The sequence below is a fragment of the Anoplophora glabripennis genome, unplaced genomic scaffold (assembly GCF_000390285.2).
Source record: "Anoplophora glabripennis isolate ALB-LARVAE unplaced genomic scaffold, Agla_2.0 scaffold608, whole genome shotgun sequence".
NCBI lineage: Eukaryota > Metazoa > Arthropoda > Insecta > Coleoptera > Cerambycidae > Anoplophora > Anoplophora glabripennis.
This window is the reverse complement of record NW_019416815.1, coordinates 276,260-290,116: the sequence shown is the minus strand read 5'-3', so window position 1 is coordinate 290,116 and position 13,857 is coordinate 276,260.

Genomic DNA, 13,857 nt, shown 5'->3' with positions numbered 1-13,857 from the left:
TATTATACGGATATAATGTAGTGGTTTTAACTGAAATTCAAATTATTTGAAAATTAATATACCTAGTTCTGTATTATCTAGAAATTTAGTTGACGTATTAATTGAAAAATATGTTACTACGGAAATAATTCATTATCAACATAAGTAATTCGTCAAAGTGGAAATATTGTATTTTTATGAATAAGTATTGTAAATTGTGCTGTTCGTGGTGCTTTTAAAAACTGCGTTTTAATTTTAACAGCTGTCTAAATAAAGATAAAATATGTATACTACACCATATAGTCAGCGTTTCGAAAAACTGTTTTTATTTTCTCTATTTAAAATTTGTGTATAAGTTCAGCGTGACTATTTATTTTTTTTTATAATAAGAATTTCAAGATTCGCAAACATAAACAGAAGACAAAGACACATTCAGATAATAAACTGCTAATACAATTAGTAAAAAAGTTAACGAAAATTGTTTTATTCAATCTCATACATATTTACACCATTAAAGTCTCTTCCCCTGAAATAACCTGAAAATTGAGGAAATTAATAATTAAGCACAATGAACCACTCTGCAGATAAATATAACATCCTGTAATCCTCTTAATTAGCATCTGAACCGCTTTAGAAAATACCTGCGGCTTTCCGGGTTGATGCTGTACTACTTGGGGGTCGAACCCCCTCCTTGCTATTAATATATTTGCGTAAGGCAACACGTTTATCTAGTTTAATCTCCATTTATACGGAAGCATTCTGTTTACAGAAAATGAGAGTCGCTGCTAGGGTTGCGAAAATCATATTATGATCCTATCTATAATTTTACAGACTTACTGTCGATATATATTGACAGTATCACAGTATTGGACAATGAGGAAAATTTATTAAAGAGAACTTTTTAAAAAATGTTTCACATTATGCAGAGAAAAACAATTTAATCAAAAAATCAGATGTCAATAATTTTAAGCTCAATTTATACTTACATTTTAAAATTTGAGAGTGAAAAAAATCTTTGCAAAATTCAAATTTACCGCCGGTTCAAGGTTGGTAATAAAGATGGCACTACTTAAATCTCTTTCATATATTTTCTTTGTCTGTATTCAAACGTCAGTAACGGGTGAAATTGTCTACATGCATTCTTACTTTAATTGTTTTTGTTTCTAATAATCATATTTTTTGCAATTTTATTGAATGTAATGAAGCCACTTTTTAAGCTAATCTCATGTCAGTAAGTATCTATAACTAATTAATGTATTTTGTTCTGTAACATTAATTTATTTAGATGTCTTGAAAAAGGAAATAAACATTTCCGAAAACTCGAAGATACATATAACGAGTATTTATATTTATTTTTTGCCAATTTTAAAATTATTCAGACGGCAACCCTAAAAGACTTTTTCAACGTTTGTTTCAACTAGTTAATCGTGACTACCCTTTTGCGTCAAAAATGACATGAACTCATAGCTTATTAGTCGTAAAACTGCATACTTTACTTTTTGTCCGATTCAATTTGTAATGATGCTGTTTCACAAAATTCCGATATTTTCAAAAACCGTTATTTTTTCGAAAAAATTGTAAGAATAAAACAAAAATTTAAAATAAATTTACTATAATACTGGTAAACTATTTAATAATTTGCATACCGATAAAAAATCGATATCATTTAAGGGCGGCTTACCCGTTATATGGCCCTTACTCGGTTTTCAACAAAGTCATATTTTTACCAATTAAAGATAACAATAAACGCAAATCATGCACCGAATTTGGTTGCTCTATGTTAAGGCATTACTGAAATACTATTGTTTTTCAAAATTTAACACTAGTCTTCAGAGGCCAATATCTCTTCAACGGTACATCCCAAAAAAAATGCTACATAACAAATTGGCATATTTTAAGATCCTCTTCACGTGCCTGTAGAGTAATGATTTCATAACTCTATATAACCTAACGTATCAATTATATGTGATCAAATCATAAGATACCTGAGTAGAGATGCGAAGAAGCAGCTATCTATACCTGAAGAGTACAAGTTTCGTAAAATAACAGATTCGAATGTTATAAACAAAATTTCAGTGGTACTTGAACAAATGTACTATTTTTCTACACTTTATCTAAAAATCAGTGGTATTATTAGACCCATTGGTCAATAAGATTTTCAATTAAGTTGGTTCGAGGAACAATCTCTTGAAGTTAAAATTATATTGATGAAATATTATTTTATAAATCAAGCGACAAAAATTAAAAAAAAAATAAACTTGGTATACCTAATATATTACATTATATTAAACGTAAATGTGCAGTTGCCAAGATGAAACCGTCTTTTACTGAAGTTGAACTTATATTAATACCTATGTTTCTACATATTTGCATAAAGCAGATATTGTTTCTAACTCGTTACGCATATTTTTGTTTGAATGCACTTAAAGGATTTATTTTCGTTTTAATGAGCACGCCTTAGCAAAATAGAATAAAAATATGTTTTCCAGATGACTAACTTTTATTTTTGTTCCAGGTAAATCAAATAATATATATATATTTGCAGGAAGCATGTAAGTACAAACTACAAATTATCTACAGTGTACCCACTACAGAGGTTATTTTGAACAGTTCACTATACATGGTGTTTCTTAAGTAAAGGTCAAAAATCCAGGGACGAATTCTGCGTTTTTTTTTTATTATACAGGGTGTTTCAAAAAACGTTCCGCTAATTTCTAGGGTAAATAGAATATTAAAAAATAATGTTAGTTTGATTAATAAACATGTGTCCGAAAATGCCTCCTTCAGAAGATACGGCTCTGTAAAAGGGGCCCCAAAAATTCTTTTTTTTTAATTATCTCTGAGACGGTTTAAGATAGCTAAATGAAATTTAGACCACAAATAGGTTTGATTAGGTCTTGAAAGTTACTGCTGACCTAAATCCCTTGGATTTTGTTGTGTGGAGTTTAGTTAAAGAAAAAGTATATTCCAGCGAAATAAATTCCATTGAAGAACTTCCAGCGAGAGTTGAAAATAATTTAAGAATGTTAATTCAAGAACCACAGCCACTTGAAAGAATTATGTTTTCCCTAGAAAAACGTTTAAGATTATGTATTCGGGAACATGGTGGACATTTCGAACATTTAATGTAAAAATCCATACCTACTTATTCAATATTTTTCTGTTTGTTCTGTGTTATTTGTTGTTTTTTTAATAGTTTCCTTTGTTTATTCTGTGTAAGTGTCATGCAATTAAAACCTCTTTTAAGCTCAAAATAATTTGCTCTAATTTATACTTGTTGTTTCTGAAACAGCCATTATTCCCTGCGTTTATTTATTATCATTATTTTAATTTTATTAATTCGGTCAGTATTACTTGCTAAAACCTCAAATAACTCCAAAACCGGTAATTTTTTTGACTTTAAGCAAGAGTACCTTTTTTATGGCAAATTGTTAAAAAAATATATTTTTTACCAAAATATTAAAAATGTCCCCGTAAAAAGAAGTTTGGGGGCAAAATAAGTGGCACCCCCCCTCCAGGGATGGTCCTGTACAAAATATTAAAAGTTTGTCAGCAGTAACTTTCAAGACCTAATCAAACCTATTTGTGGTCTAAATTTCATTTAGCTATCTTAAACCGTCTCAGAGATAAATAAAAAAAAAGAATTTTTGGGGCCCCTTTTACAGAGCCGTATCTTCTGAAGGAGGCATTTTCGGACACATGTTTATTAACCAAACTAACATTATTTTTTAATATTCTATTTACCCTAGAAATTAGCGGAACGTTTTTTGAAACACCCTGTATAAATATGTAGTTTTAGGACAACCATTGTCCAACTACAGCGGGTTAAATATTTAAAAAAAAATCAGTTTTTAATTTTTAATTTCTAAACTCTTGAAATAATTTAACCAAATTCGGTGTGCATATTTAATATGACAGTAGGTATGAAACAAAAAATTACTAGCTTTACAAACTTTTTGTTTCTTTGCACTTTATATTCCAAACCGATTATCAAGAAAATTGATTTATTTGAACAAGTGCATTTTTACAGTTATTTAAATTACTTACATATATCTTAGGGAGGCCATGCAAAAGAATAATAATAAGAACCCGTCATATTATTTAAAATTGTGTATTGCTGAATTAAGCTAATTTTTTAAAAAGATTAAGTTTTAAGCGAATTTATGTGGAAAGATTTCCAAATCATCCAACTCCAAATCCAAGAATGTTTTTCAACGACTGTCGGAGTCAGGTTCATTTCAAGAAGGTTCAATTCCTGGAAGAACTTTGAGTGTTAGAACGCTTGAGTTGGAAGAAGCTATTCTACACGAAATTGAAGAAAACCCAAATATTAGGAAGATCGCTGCAAATCCTAATGTGAATCATTAAATTAGTTTGGTCCATTCTAAAGCATCAACAATTATACCCGTATCACATGCAAAGGGTTCAAGCTTAACTGGCGTAAGACTATCTTGCTCGCCTACACAACGTAAACAACGGAGTACCTCAAGGCTCGGTCCTAGGACCAATATTATTCCTTATTTATATAAACGATCTACCACACGCAGTAGTTGACCGCTGTATTCTGTTCGCTGATGATACCACCATTCTGTCGACGGGTGACTCCTCTCTGACAAACGGGTACCGGATTCAATACCCGTGAAATTTTTAGGATTGACTCTCGACATTCATTTTGGCTGGAAGTCACACATCGACAGCTTGAGACTAAAGATCTCATCCCAAATATTTGTTTTGCGTCGTTTAAAATCATCTATTTCATCTGATGTGCTTCGGACGGTATATTTCTCTTTAATTCATAGCCATCTGAATTATGGTGTGGTTTTCTGGGGTAATTCAACTAATGTTGGCAGAGTTTTCAGCTTACAAAAGATGGCTATTCGCATTCTTAGCAGCGCACCACCTGGAAGCCATTGCCAGCCTCTATTTAAGAAGCTGAGGATTTTGCCCCTGCCTTGTTTGTATATACTGCAAACTTTAATTTGTATTCATACTAATCGCTCAGATTTCCCCACCCATTCATCTAATCACACTTACAATACAAGGCATGTACACAATTTGGTTCCTGCTCGTTCCAGAATTAAATTAACAGCAAACAATAAGCTTGATCTCAAGTTGTATAATACTCTTACTGGTCGTTTCCCTGATATTAATTTTAGAAATATGAACACCATCGGGTTTAAACACTTTGTGAGGAAGTACCTTGAAACTACTTGCTTCTATAGTTTGCAAACGTATGTATTAGGTTAGGATATTTCTTATTTGTCTGTGTTATTTACTCTGTGTTATTTTAATGTAACTCTGACTGTACATATACATTGTATATATTTTGGTCAATAAATTTTACTTTACTTTACTTTACAATTTTGCCACTGGATTTTGTAAAAAACTGAACAAAGTGTTGACTTTACCGCTGTCATATTCGAATGCTGAAGTGGCCAATAATGTATCCCAACGTCTTTAGGAGTCAAGCTCATTGCAGAAAGATCCAATTCCTGGAAGATCTTTGAGTGTTAGAATGTCTAAACTGGAACAAGCTATTCTACACGAATTTGAAAAAGACTCAAATATTTAATCCTAATAAATAGAAAGATCGGTGCACATGTTAATATGAATCATAAATTAGTTTGGTCCGTTCTGAAGCATCAGCAGTTACGCCCGTATCACATACAAAGGGTTCAAACTTCACTGCCGCAAGACTATCTTGCTCGTCTACAACTTTGCCACTGGATTTTGCAAACTATTGAACAAAATGTTAACTTTACAGCTAGCATATTGTTTACGGGCGAAGCAAATTTTTCCAAAGATGCTATAATGAACTTCTACAACAAACATGTTTGGTCTGATGAAAACCCTCATGCCATAATTGAATCTCGATTTCAACCTCAGTTTTCTTTGAATGTATGGGTGTATTATTGGAAATTTTCTTGTTGCGTCTTATTTTTTATCAAGAACCTTAACGGGTGCCTCCTACAGACATTTTCTTTAGAAAGTTTTACCTGAACTACTTGACGATGTTCCCTAGACTCTAAGAGAAAGAATGTGGTTTATGCAAGACGGGGCTCCACCACATTTTAGTTTGACTGCTCATGAATGAAAGATTCGGTAATAACGTTGGACGTGGCACTCAAGAACCAAGTCAACCTTGGCCACCCAGATCTCCCGACATGAACCCTATAAATTTTTTTGTTTGGGGACATCTCAAGACATTAGTTTACAAGGTTCACATTGAATCTGAGGAACACTTATGTCAACAAATTATAGCTGGTTGTGATGTGGTAAGAGCTACTCCTGGAATTTTTGCAGGTGTTCGAGCTGCAGTTTCAAGAAGATCTGAAGCATATATTTTGGCTGAAGGTGGACATTTGTTATAATAAATCATAGTGAGGTAATTCAATTGTTGATTAATTAATTTGTTATTATATCTAACTAATGTAATGATTATTATCGTAAAAATGCACTTGATCAAATAAATCAATTTTATTGTTAATCGGTTTGAAATACAAAAAAATATTTTATTTGTAGTAATATACAGGGTGATATATTTTTTTTGGCAAATAATGATCGATGATACACTTCCACCACTGGTAAGTTTCTAAAGCTGATAATTTTTTGTTTCATACATACTGTCATGTTAAATAAACCCACCGAATTTAGTTAAATTATCTCAAGCGGTTTAGAAATTAAAAATGAAAAACTGATTTTTTTTTAATTTTTGACACGCTGTAGCTGGACAATGGCTGTCCTAAGACCCCACATTTATATAACAAAAAACTCTTATTATTGGCCGCAGAATATGCCCCTGGATTTTTGACCTCTAATTAAGAATCACCCCCCTGTATATTATTTGTGTCTATTGAATGGATGACAAACATACTGCTGCTCCTTATATTTGTTATTTTTGGAAAAGATATTCTGAATTAAAAGATGACAATTACTTACAAAAAATGTTAAGAAATGTGTCGAAATTTAAAAAAGACCAAAGTCTTTCATTGCCCCATTCGTTTACCTTAAAACCCCGTTAATCTCTTTAGTGACTACAAATGATTTTAAATGCCCATAAAATTACTTTAGAAAGTAGTATATGGAAACAAATAAATTAACTAATTTCTTTTTAAAAAAACCTGCACCTACACAAAGTAATATTGTTACGTCCAACAAAACAATTCAATTTGGAAACCATGAACCCTCCCGCCTAACATTTGACCTGACTATGGACGTAATCTCAAGGGTGATAAATAAGTCTAGTTATGGTTTTTATGTTAGTCGCTATTAGGGAACCAATTCTCGATCCCAAGTAAATATGTTTTTGACAGAATTGAAGTTTCGCTAATTGGTCAAGTTAAATAAACTTCAACAAGTTTGGCATTAAGCTCATATCTCACAATCAGTGAAACGTTAAGAATTTCTCCAGATTCTGCTGGGATATTGATATTTCTTTACAGGTACTTATAGGAATTTGGTTTTTGTAATTATCAAATTCAAATGTTTATTCAAGTACTTCGTTTGAATGACAAAACTACTTGATAAAATTAAAAATTCACTGATCAGCTTAAAAATTGTAAAGTTGTGCCAGAACATCTTTCTTTATTATTTAGTTCTCTAAATAACATTGACATAGTCCAAGCCAAAATTAGATTGTAAAACTATACCAAGCTCGTCTTTAAAAAAAGTACTTGCTTTATTTTGAAATTTTTTTGATAACTACAGCGTTTCATGTTTTTTTTTTAAATTCCAAATGATGAATAATATTACAAATTTTATAAAAACAATAGTTATCTCAAAATAAAAAAGAGAGAAAACACGTTTTAATAAACAACAAATATTTTTTTTGGAATTCTATTTTATAAGGTCCTCAAAGTGTTACCATTTACCTCTTGACAGTAATGAATTCGCTGCACAACATTTTGTAGTGAATCTAAAAGAGTGTTTGGAGGAATACAGGAAATTTCATGCCTTATCCTATCCTGCAACTCTTCAATATTTTGCGCCCTACTTTTGTAGACTATTGAATGAGCTTCATCATGTTGAAACCATATTTGTTTTGCCGATACGTTGGGATTATTATTGTTCGGGAATAATTGTCTAAGCTCTGGAATAAGTAATATGTTCTTGCGAAAGTAATAAAATCGTTCAAGGGTCAAATTTCCGTTTATAAAATAGGGTCCTATGGCGTCTTCGACAATAATGCCACACAAACATTTACTTTCTGTGGTCGTTGGGTGTGAACTTCCTCCATCCAATGTGTACGTTTTCCGTTTTGATTGTAATCCCACCCATCCGACCTGTTCAAATTGTCAAACGCATTCACTCGAATTTACTTTAATGTAATGGCAGAAACCGATAAATGATCGCGAACCATTTGACGAACGGGCAGGATTTGCAAATCTCTCTGCTAACGCATTCGTGATCCCGTCCAAATTAGTGCCCGGTTTCACTTTCTGTTCGTTGTTCTGTTTGTCGTTCGGCATATTAATCAGGTCTGTACGAAGCTCTAACTCGACGTATTCAATACTCCAGGCAAGTAGTAAATGATGTATCTTGTATGATTTCTGCACGAAGGGAAAAATATTGAATAAACGATACTAAGTGTATCACAATTATTTGTGTTATTACAATCTTGAATTAAGCAATTTTTCTTCCATCAAGATTTATTTATTTAAGTGAATGATATTTTATTTATCTTGAAATATATTTATTAATGTCAAGATTATAATAAGGCTTACAGGGTGTTGACATATTTTAAATGGAAATATTTTCCCAAATAAGTGCAGTGTTATAAATGCTAATGCATTTAGTACAGTTTTCATTAATCTGTTAATAGCTTGACAGACATTCTGCTCAAATTGTAATTCTTCTAAAAAGCTTTCCAACATCATCCATCCGCTTCATTAACATACTGGAGTTTATTTTCATCGTCCAATATCATCCTCGAAGGTTTATAGTTTATATTTAACGTGTAGGATTATAGAACATACTAGTAAAATACTGCAAATTCAAAAATAGTTAAAGCATTTTAGAACATGCAGTTTTTTTCTATAAAATAATATAAAGCAGGCAATATTTTCAGAGCACAGATTATAAATATTTCCTTGGCAATAGCCCTGTTTTAGTTACTTGAAAGTTATTCTGAATGTGAATTGGAGAATTAGATGAGATTAACTGAGACCACACGGATAATAATAATAATAATAATAATAATAATAATAATAATAATAATAATAATAATAATAATAATAATAATAATAATAATAATAATAATAATAATAATAATAATAATAATAATAATAATAATAATAATAATAATAATAATAATAATAATAATAATAATAATAATAATAATAATAATAATAATAATAATAATAATAATAATAATAATAATAATAATAATAATAATAATAATAATAATAATAATAATAATAATAATAATAATAATAATAATAATAATAATAATAATAATAATAATAATAATAATAATAATAATAATAATAATAATAATAATAATAATAATAATAATAATAATAATAATAATAATAATAATAATAATAATAATAATAATAATAATAATAATAATAATAATAATAATAATAATAATAATAATAATAATAATAATAATAATAATAATAATAATAATAATAATAATAATAATAATAATAATAATAATAATAATAATAATAATAATAATAATAATAATAATAATAATAATAATAATAATAATAATAATAATAATAATAATAATAATAATAATAATAATAATAATAATAATAATAATAATAATAATAATAATAATAATAATAATAATAATAATAATAATAATAATAATAATAATAATAATAATAATAATAATAATAATAATAATAATAATAATAATAATAATAATAATAATAATAATAATAATAATAATAATAATAATAATAATAATAATAATAATAATAATAATAATAATAATAATAANAAACCTCCCCTTCTTGTCGAAATCGATTCAGATGTCTTTCACTGATCTCCGACCTGACCTGTTTTTGATTTTCGGTCAACAACCTTGGAACCCAGCGAGCACTAATTTTTCTAAAGCTAAGTTGATCAGTGATGATGGATTGAACACTCCCATAGCTGATACCCAATTCTGATGAGATTTGTTCAATAGTTAACCGGCGATCACCTTCAATAAGCTCTCGAACAGCACGGATGTTGTCATTTGTGAGACTTGTTCGTGGGCGTCGATCATGACTTTCATTTTCGACACGTTCTCGCCCAACCCTGAATTCTCTGATCCACGTATACACTCGATTCTGAGACAGTGTAGCATCCTCAAACTGTGCCCTCAAACGAGTGAAAATTTCCGATGGTTTAACGCCTTCATTGGTTAAAAACTTTATGATGATGCGTTGTGCAACAGACGAAGGTACCTCGCGCTCAGTCATGGCTGTACTGTGGACAGAACAGAGCGCAGCTGCTACCCAAATCGGTTTCCCCCATCCTCATAAACCAAACAACACTCGAGCATCGAATCCTCTAGATCGGAATTACGTGCTAGGCTAAATAGTAAAATTACCGTTTATATTTGATTCCCCCTCGTATCTCATGCACCTCCAATTTTTGTGTTTCCACTGACATGGACCCCTTGCAGTTCCGATTTGACCCCTAGGGGTCGATATAGACCACTTTGGGAATCATTGCTCTAAAGTCACTGTAACAAACAAAAAATATTTAGAAATGGGAACATTTGATTATTACACCAATTATATAAATATTTTTTCTACACTACGTTGTACAACTACCAGATTATACACAAGAATGTCTGAATTCTGAAATAATAGAAAATCACACCAGAACACAATAGACATGTTCACATCATCACATAAGTATACTTTCACTCATTCACCATTTTTGACACTTGAAAAACTAATGTGAACACTATCGCTACAACGATAATACTAAAACTGGATTTCAGTATTCGGAATCGTCCGGGGCCACGTGCACGATTGATGCAGAATTGATGCTAGGGACTACAGTAGCCTACAGTCGAAAATACTACAGCTTCAATAGTTTTTTTTCTTGGAAACTATAAGAATTATAAAAAAATTACGATATTGACTACATTTTTCATGACGCATCTATTCCCAAATAAGTTGTGAATCACACTGTATATTTGTATACTACGTAGTGTATATCCCTATGTTCAAATTTGGGAGCATAAAGCAAAATTAAGTCTAAGACTAAAAAACACAAACATGTTGGGACGAACTTTGTTTAGAGATTGCAGGCCTATGAATAATTTAAACCAAATAAAAAATTATCAGTTAAATAAACTTATCTGAGATTGGCAAACACGAACATTAATTTCAACTTACTATGTTTGTGTACTCAAGGATTGTCTTTTTAGTTAAAGTTTATCCAATTAAGTTTACAGTAACTATAACTAAGTATATATACTAAAAATTAATAATTTATTAACTTCCAATTTTCTGTTTTCCTCCCAAATAAACAAAATTAAAACTTCATAATAATAATAATAATAATAATAATAATAATAATAATAAACAAGCGGATCATTGTTTACCTTAGAAAAATAATTACTTCTTTCATATTCATATTTTACATGAGGAAATAAAGGAAATATGTTCTGAAAGTTCGTGGTTAAACAGCAAAAATTTTCATTATAAACTCACAATATTTCTATTTAGACGTATATACTCCGACATAATTTTGTTTCAATATTTTAGTGCTTCCTGCTTAATTCCACTTGAATAAAATTTTAATTTAGGAATGTTGAGAACCTAATTAAGTAATGGTTGTCATTATTATTATTTATGCTATTATGGTTCATTAATGGTTCACTTTCTGAAAGATATTATATGGGATGATGTAGAAAAAAGGAAAATTGTGTTTTATTTTCCGAAAAAAGTCATTCATACAGGGTGGGCCACCAGTAACGCCTCGGTCGCTAGTGACCAAACGGCAAATGTTACAGAAACCTGTTTAGGTGGGTATGTGTAGGTTGATTACGGCTACATTTTAAAAATATTTTTAGATATACAGGGTGTCCAGGAAAAGCGTACCATATCAAAGTTATGTTTTTTCTATGGAACACCCTGTATTTTACTGCATTTTTGAAAGCACCGTAAAAAATATGTGAACTTTATTAAAGGTTCTGCATACCTAGGTCTTACAGTTTGTGAGATATTTCAATTTAAGTGAAAATGCAGGCATAGCGAAGAAATTTAATATTAGCAATAAAAAAATAATTTTAAGGAAGCAGCTTTGGAGGGTCTATTTTAGATCCTTGAAGTTATAAATTGTTATATTTGTCGTCACTTAGTATTATACAGGGTGTTCAAAAAATTGCTGAATACTTCTCTCAACTTTAAACAGCAATAACTTGGTTATTTTAAATGGAACACCCAGTATATTTTTAATTTGGGAGTTGGGAAATTTAAAACTCTTTCAAACTGTGTATAGGTTCCCTATAGCTATCTCTAACGGTATTGGAGATATTTGTGCCGTTTTGTTTTTTATCGATTTTTTTTGTAAGATGTATACACGTGTCTTTATCGAGGTCTTTACTGAATTGATTAGGGTTATTCTTGATGACGTCTCTTTAAATATATTGAGAAAAATGAGGATGCAATTAGATGGCGCACCTGCAAATTTTTCATATTCAGTGAGAAATTATTTAAATCGAAAATTTAGTAACAAATGGATAAGTAGGAATGGTGCATGTCAGTGGCCACGTAGGAGTCCAGACCTCACCGTAATGGACTTATTTGTTGCGAGCTATATAAAAAATCTTGTACACAATGTTCCACCTACTACTTGCGATGATATTAAAGGGAAGGATTAGATATGCATTTGCGTGAGAATATCATTTGAAGATAGAATAAGATGCTGTATTCAAGAGAATGGTTATCAATTCGAACATCAATTAAAATTTTTCTTTGTTTCTTCTAAAAGTAAAATTTCCTTTTATCATTATCATGACAATATTCAAAAAAGTTTTCTAATAAAAAATATTATTTTATAAGCAGAATAATTATAAAAAGTTATTAATTTTGTATAAATATGTTTGTAGTAAGTAACTGAATTATTTATGAACATGAAAAATATTTATTAAAGAAAATTTTACTTTTAGAAGAAACAAAGAAAAATTTTAATAGATGTTCGAATTGATAACCATTCTCTTGAATACAGCATCTTATTCTATCTTCAAATGATATTCTCACATTCCTTAGAATATTTGGGGTGATTGTGGCAAATGCATATCTAATCCTTTCCTTCATATCATCGCAAGTAGTAGGTGGAACACTGTGTACAAGATATATTTTTATACAGCCCGAAACAAAGAAGTCCATTACGAGAGGTTTGGACACCTGTGGTAGCCACTGACATGAACCATTCTTACCTACTCATTTATTACTTAATTATCGATTTATATAATTTCTCACTGAATATGAAAAATGTGCAGGTGTGCCATGTATTTGCATTCACATTTTTCTCCTTATATTTACAGAGACGTCATCAAGAAGAACCCAAACCAATTCAGTAAAGACCTCGATAGAGACACGTGGATACATCTTACAAAAAAAATCGATAAAAAACGAAACGGCACAAATATCTCCAATACCGTTGGAGATAGGTATAGGGAACCTATATACAGTTTGAAAGAGTTTTAAATTTCCTAACTCTCAAAGTAAAAATATACTGGGTGTTCCATTTAAAATAACCAAGTTATTGCTGTTTAAAGTTGAGAGAAGTATTCAGCAGTTTTTTGAACACCCTGTATAATACTAAGTGACGACAAATATAACAATTTATAACTTCAAGGATCTAAAATAGACCCTTCAAAGCTGCTTCCTTAAAATTATTTTTTTATTGCTAATATAA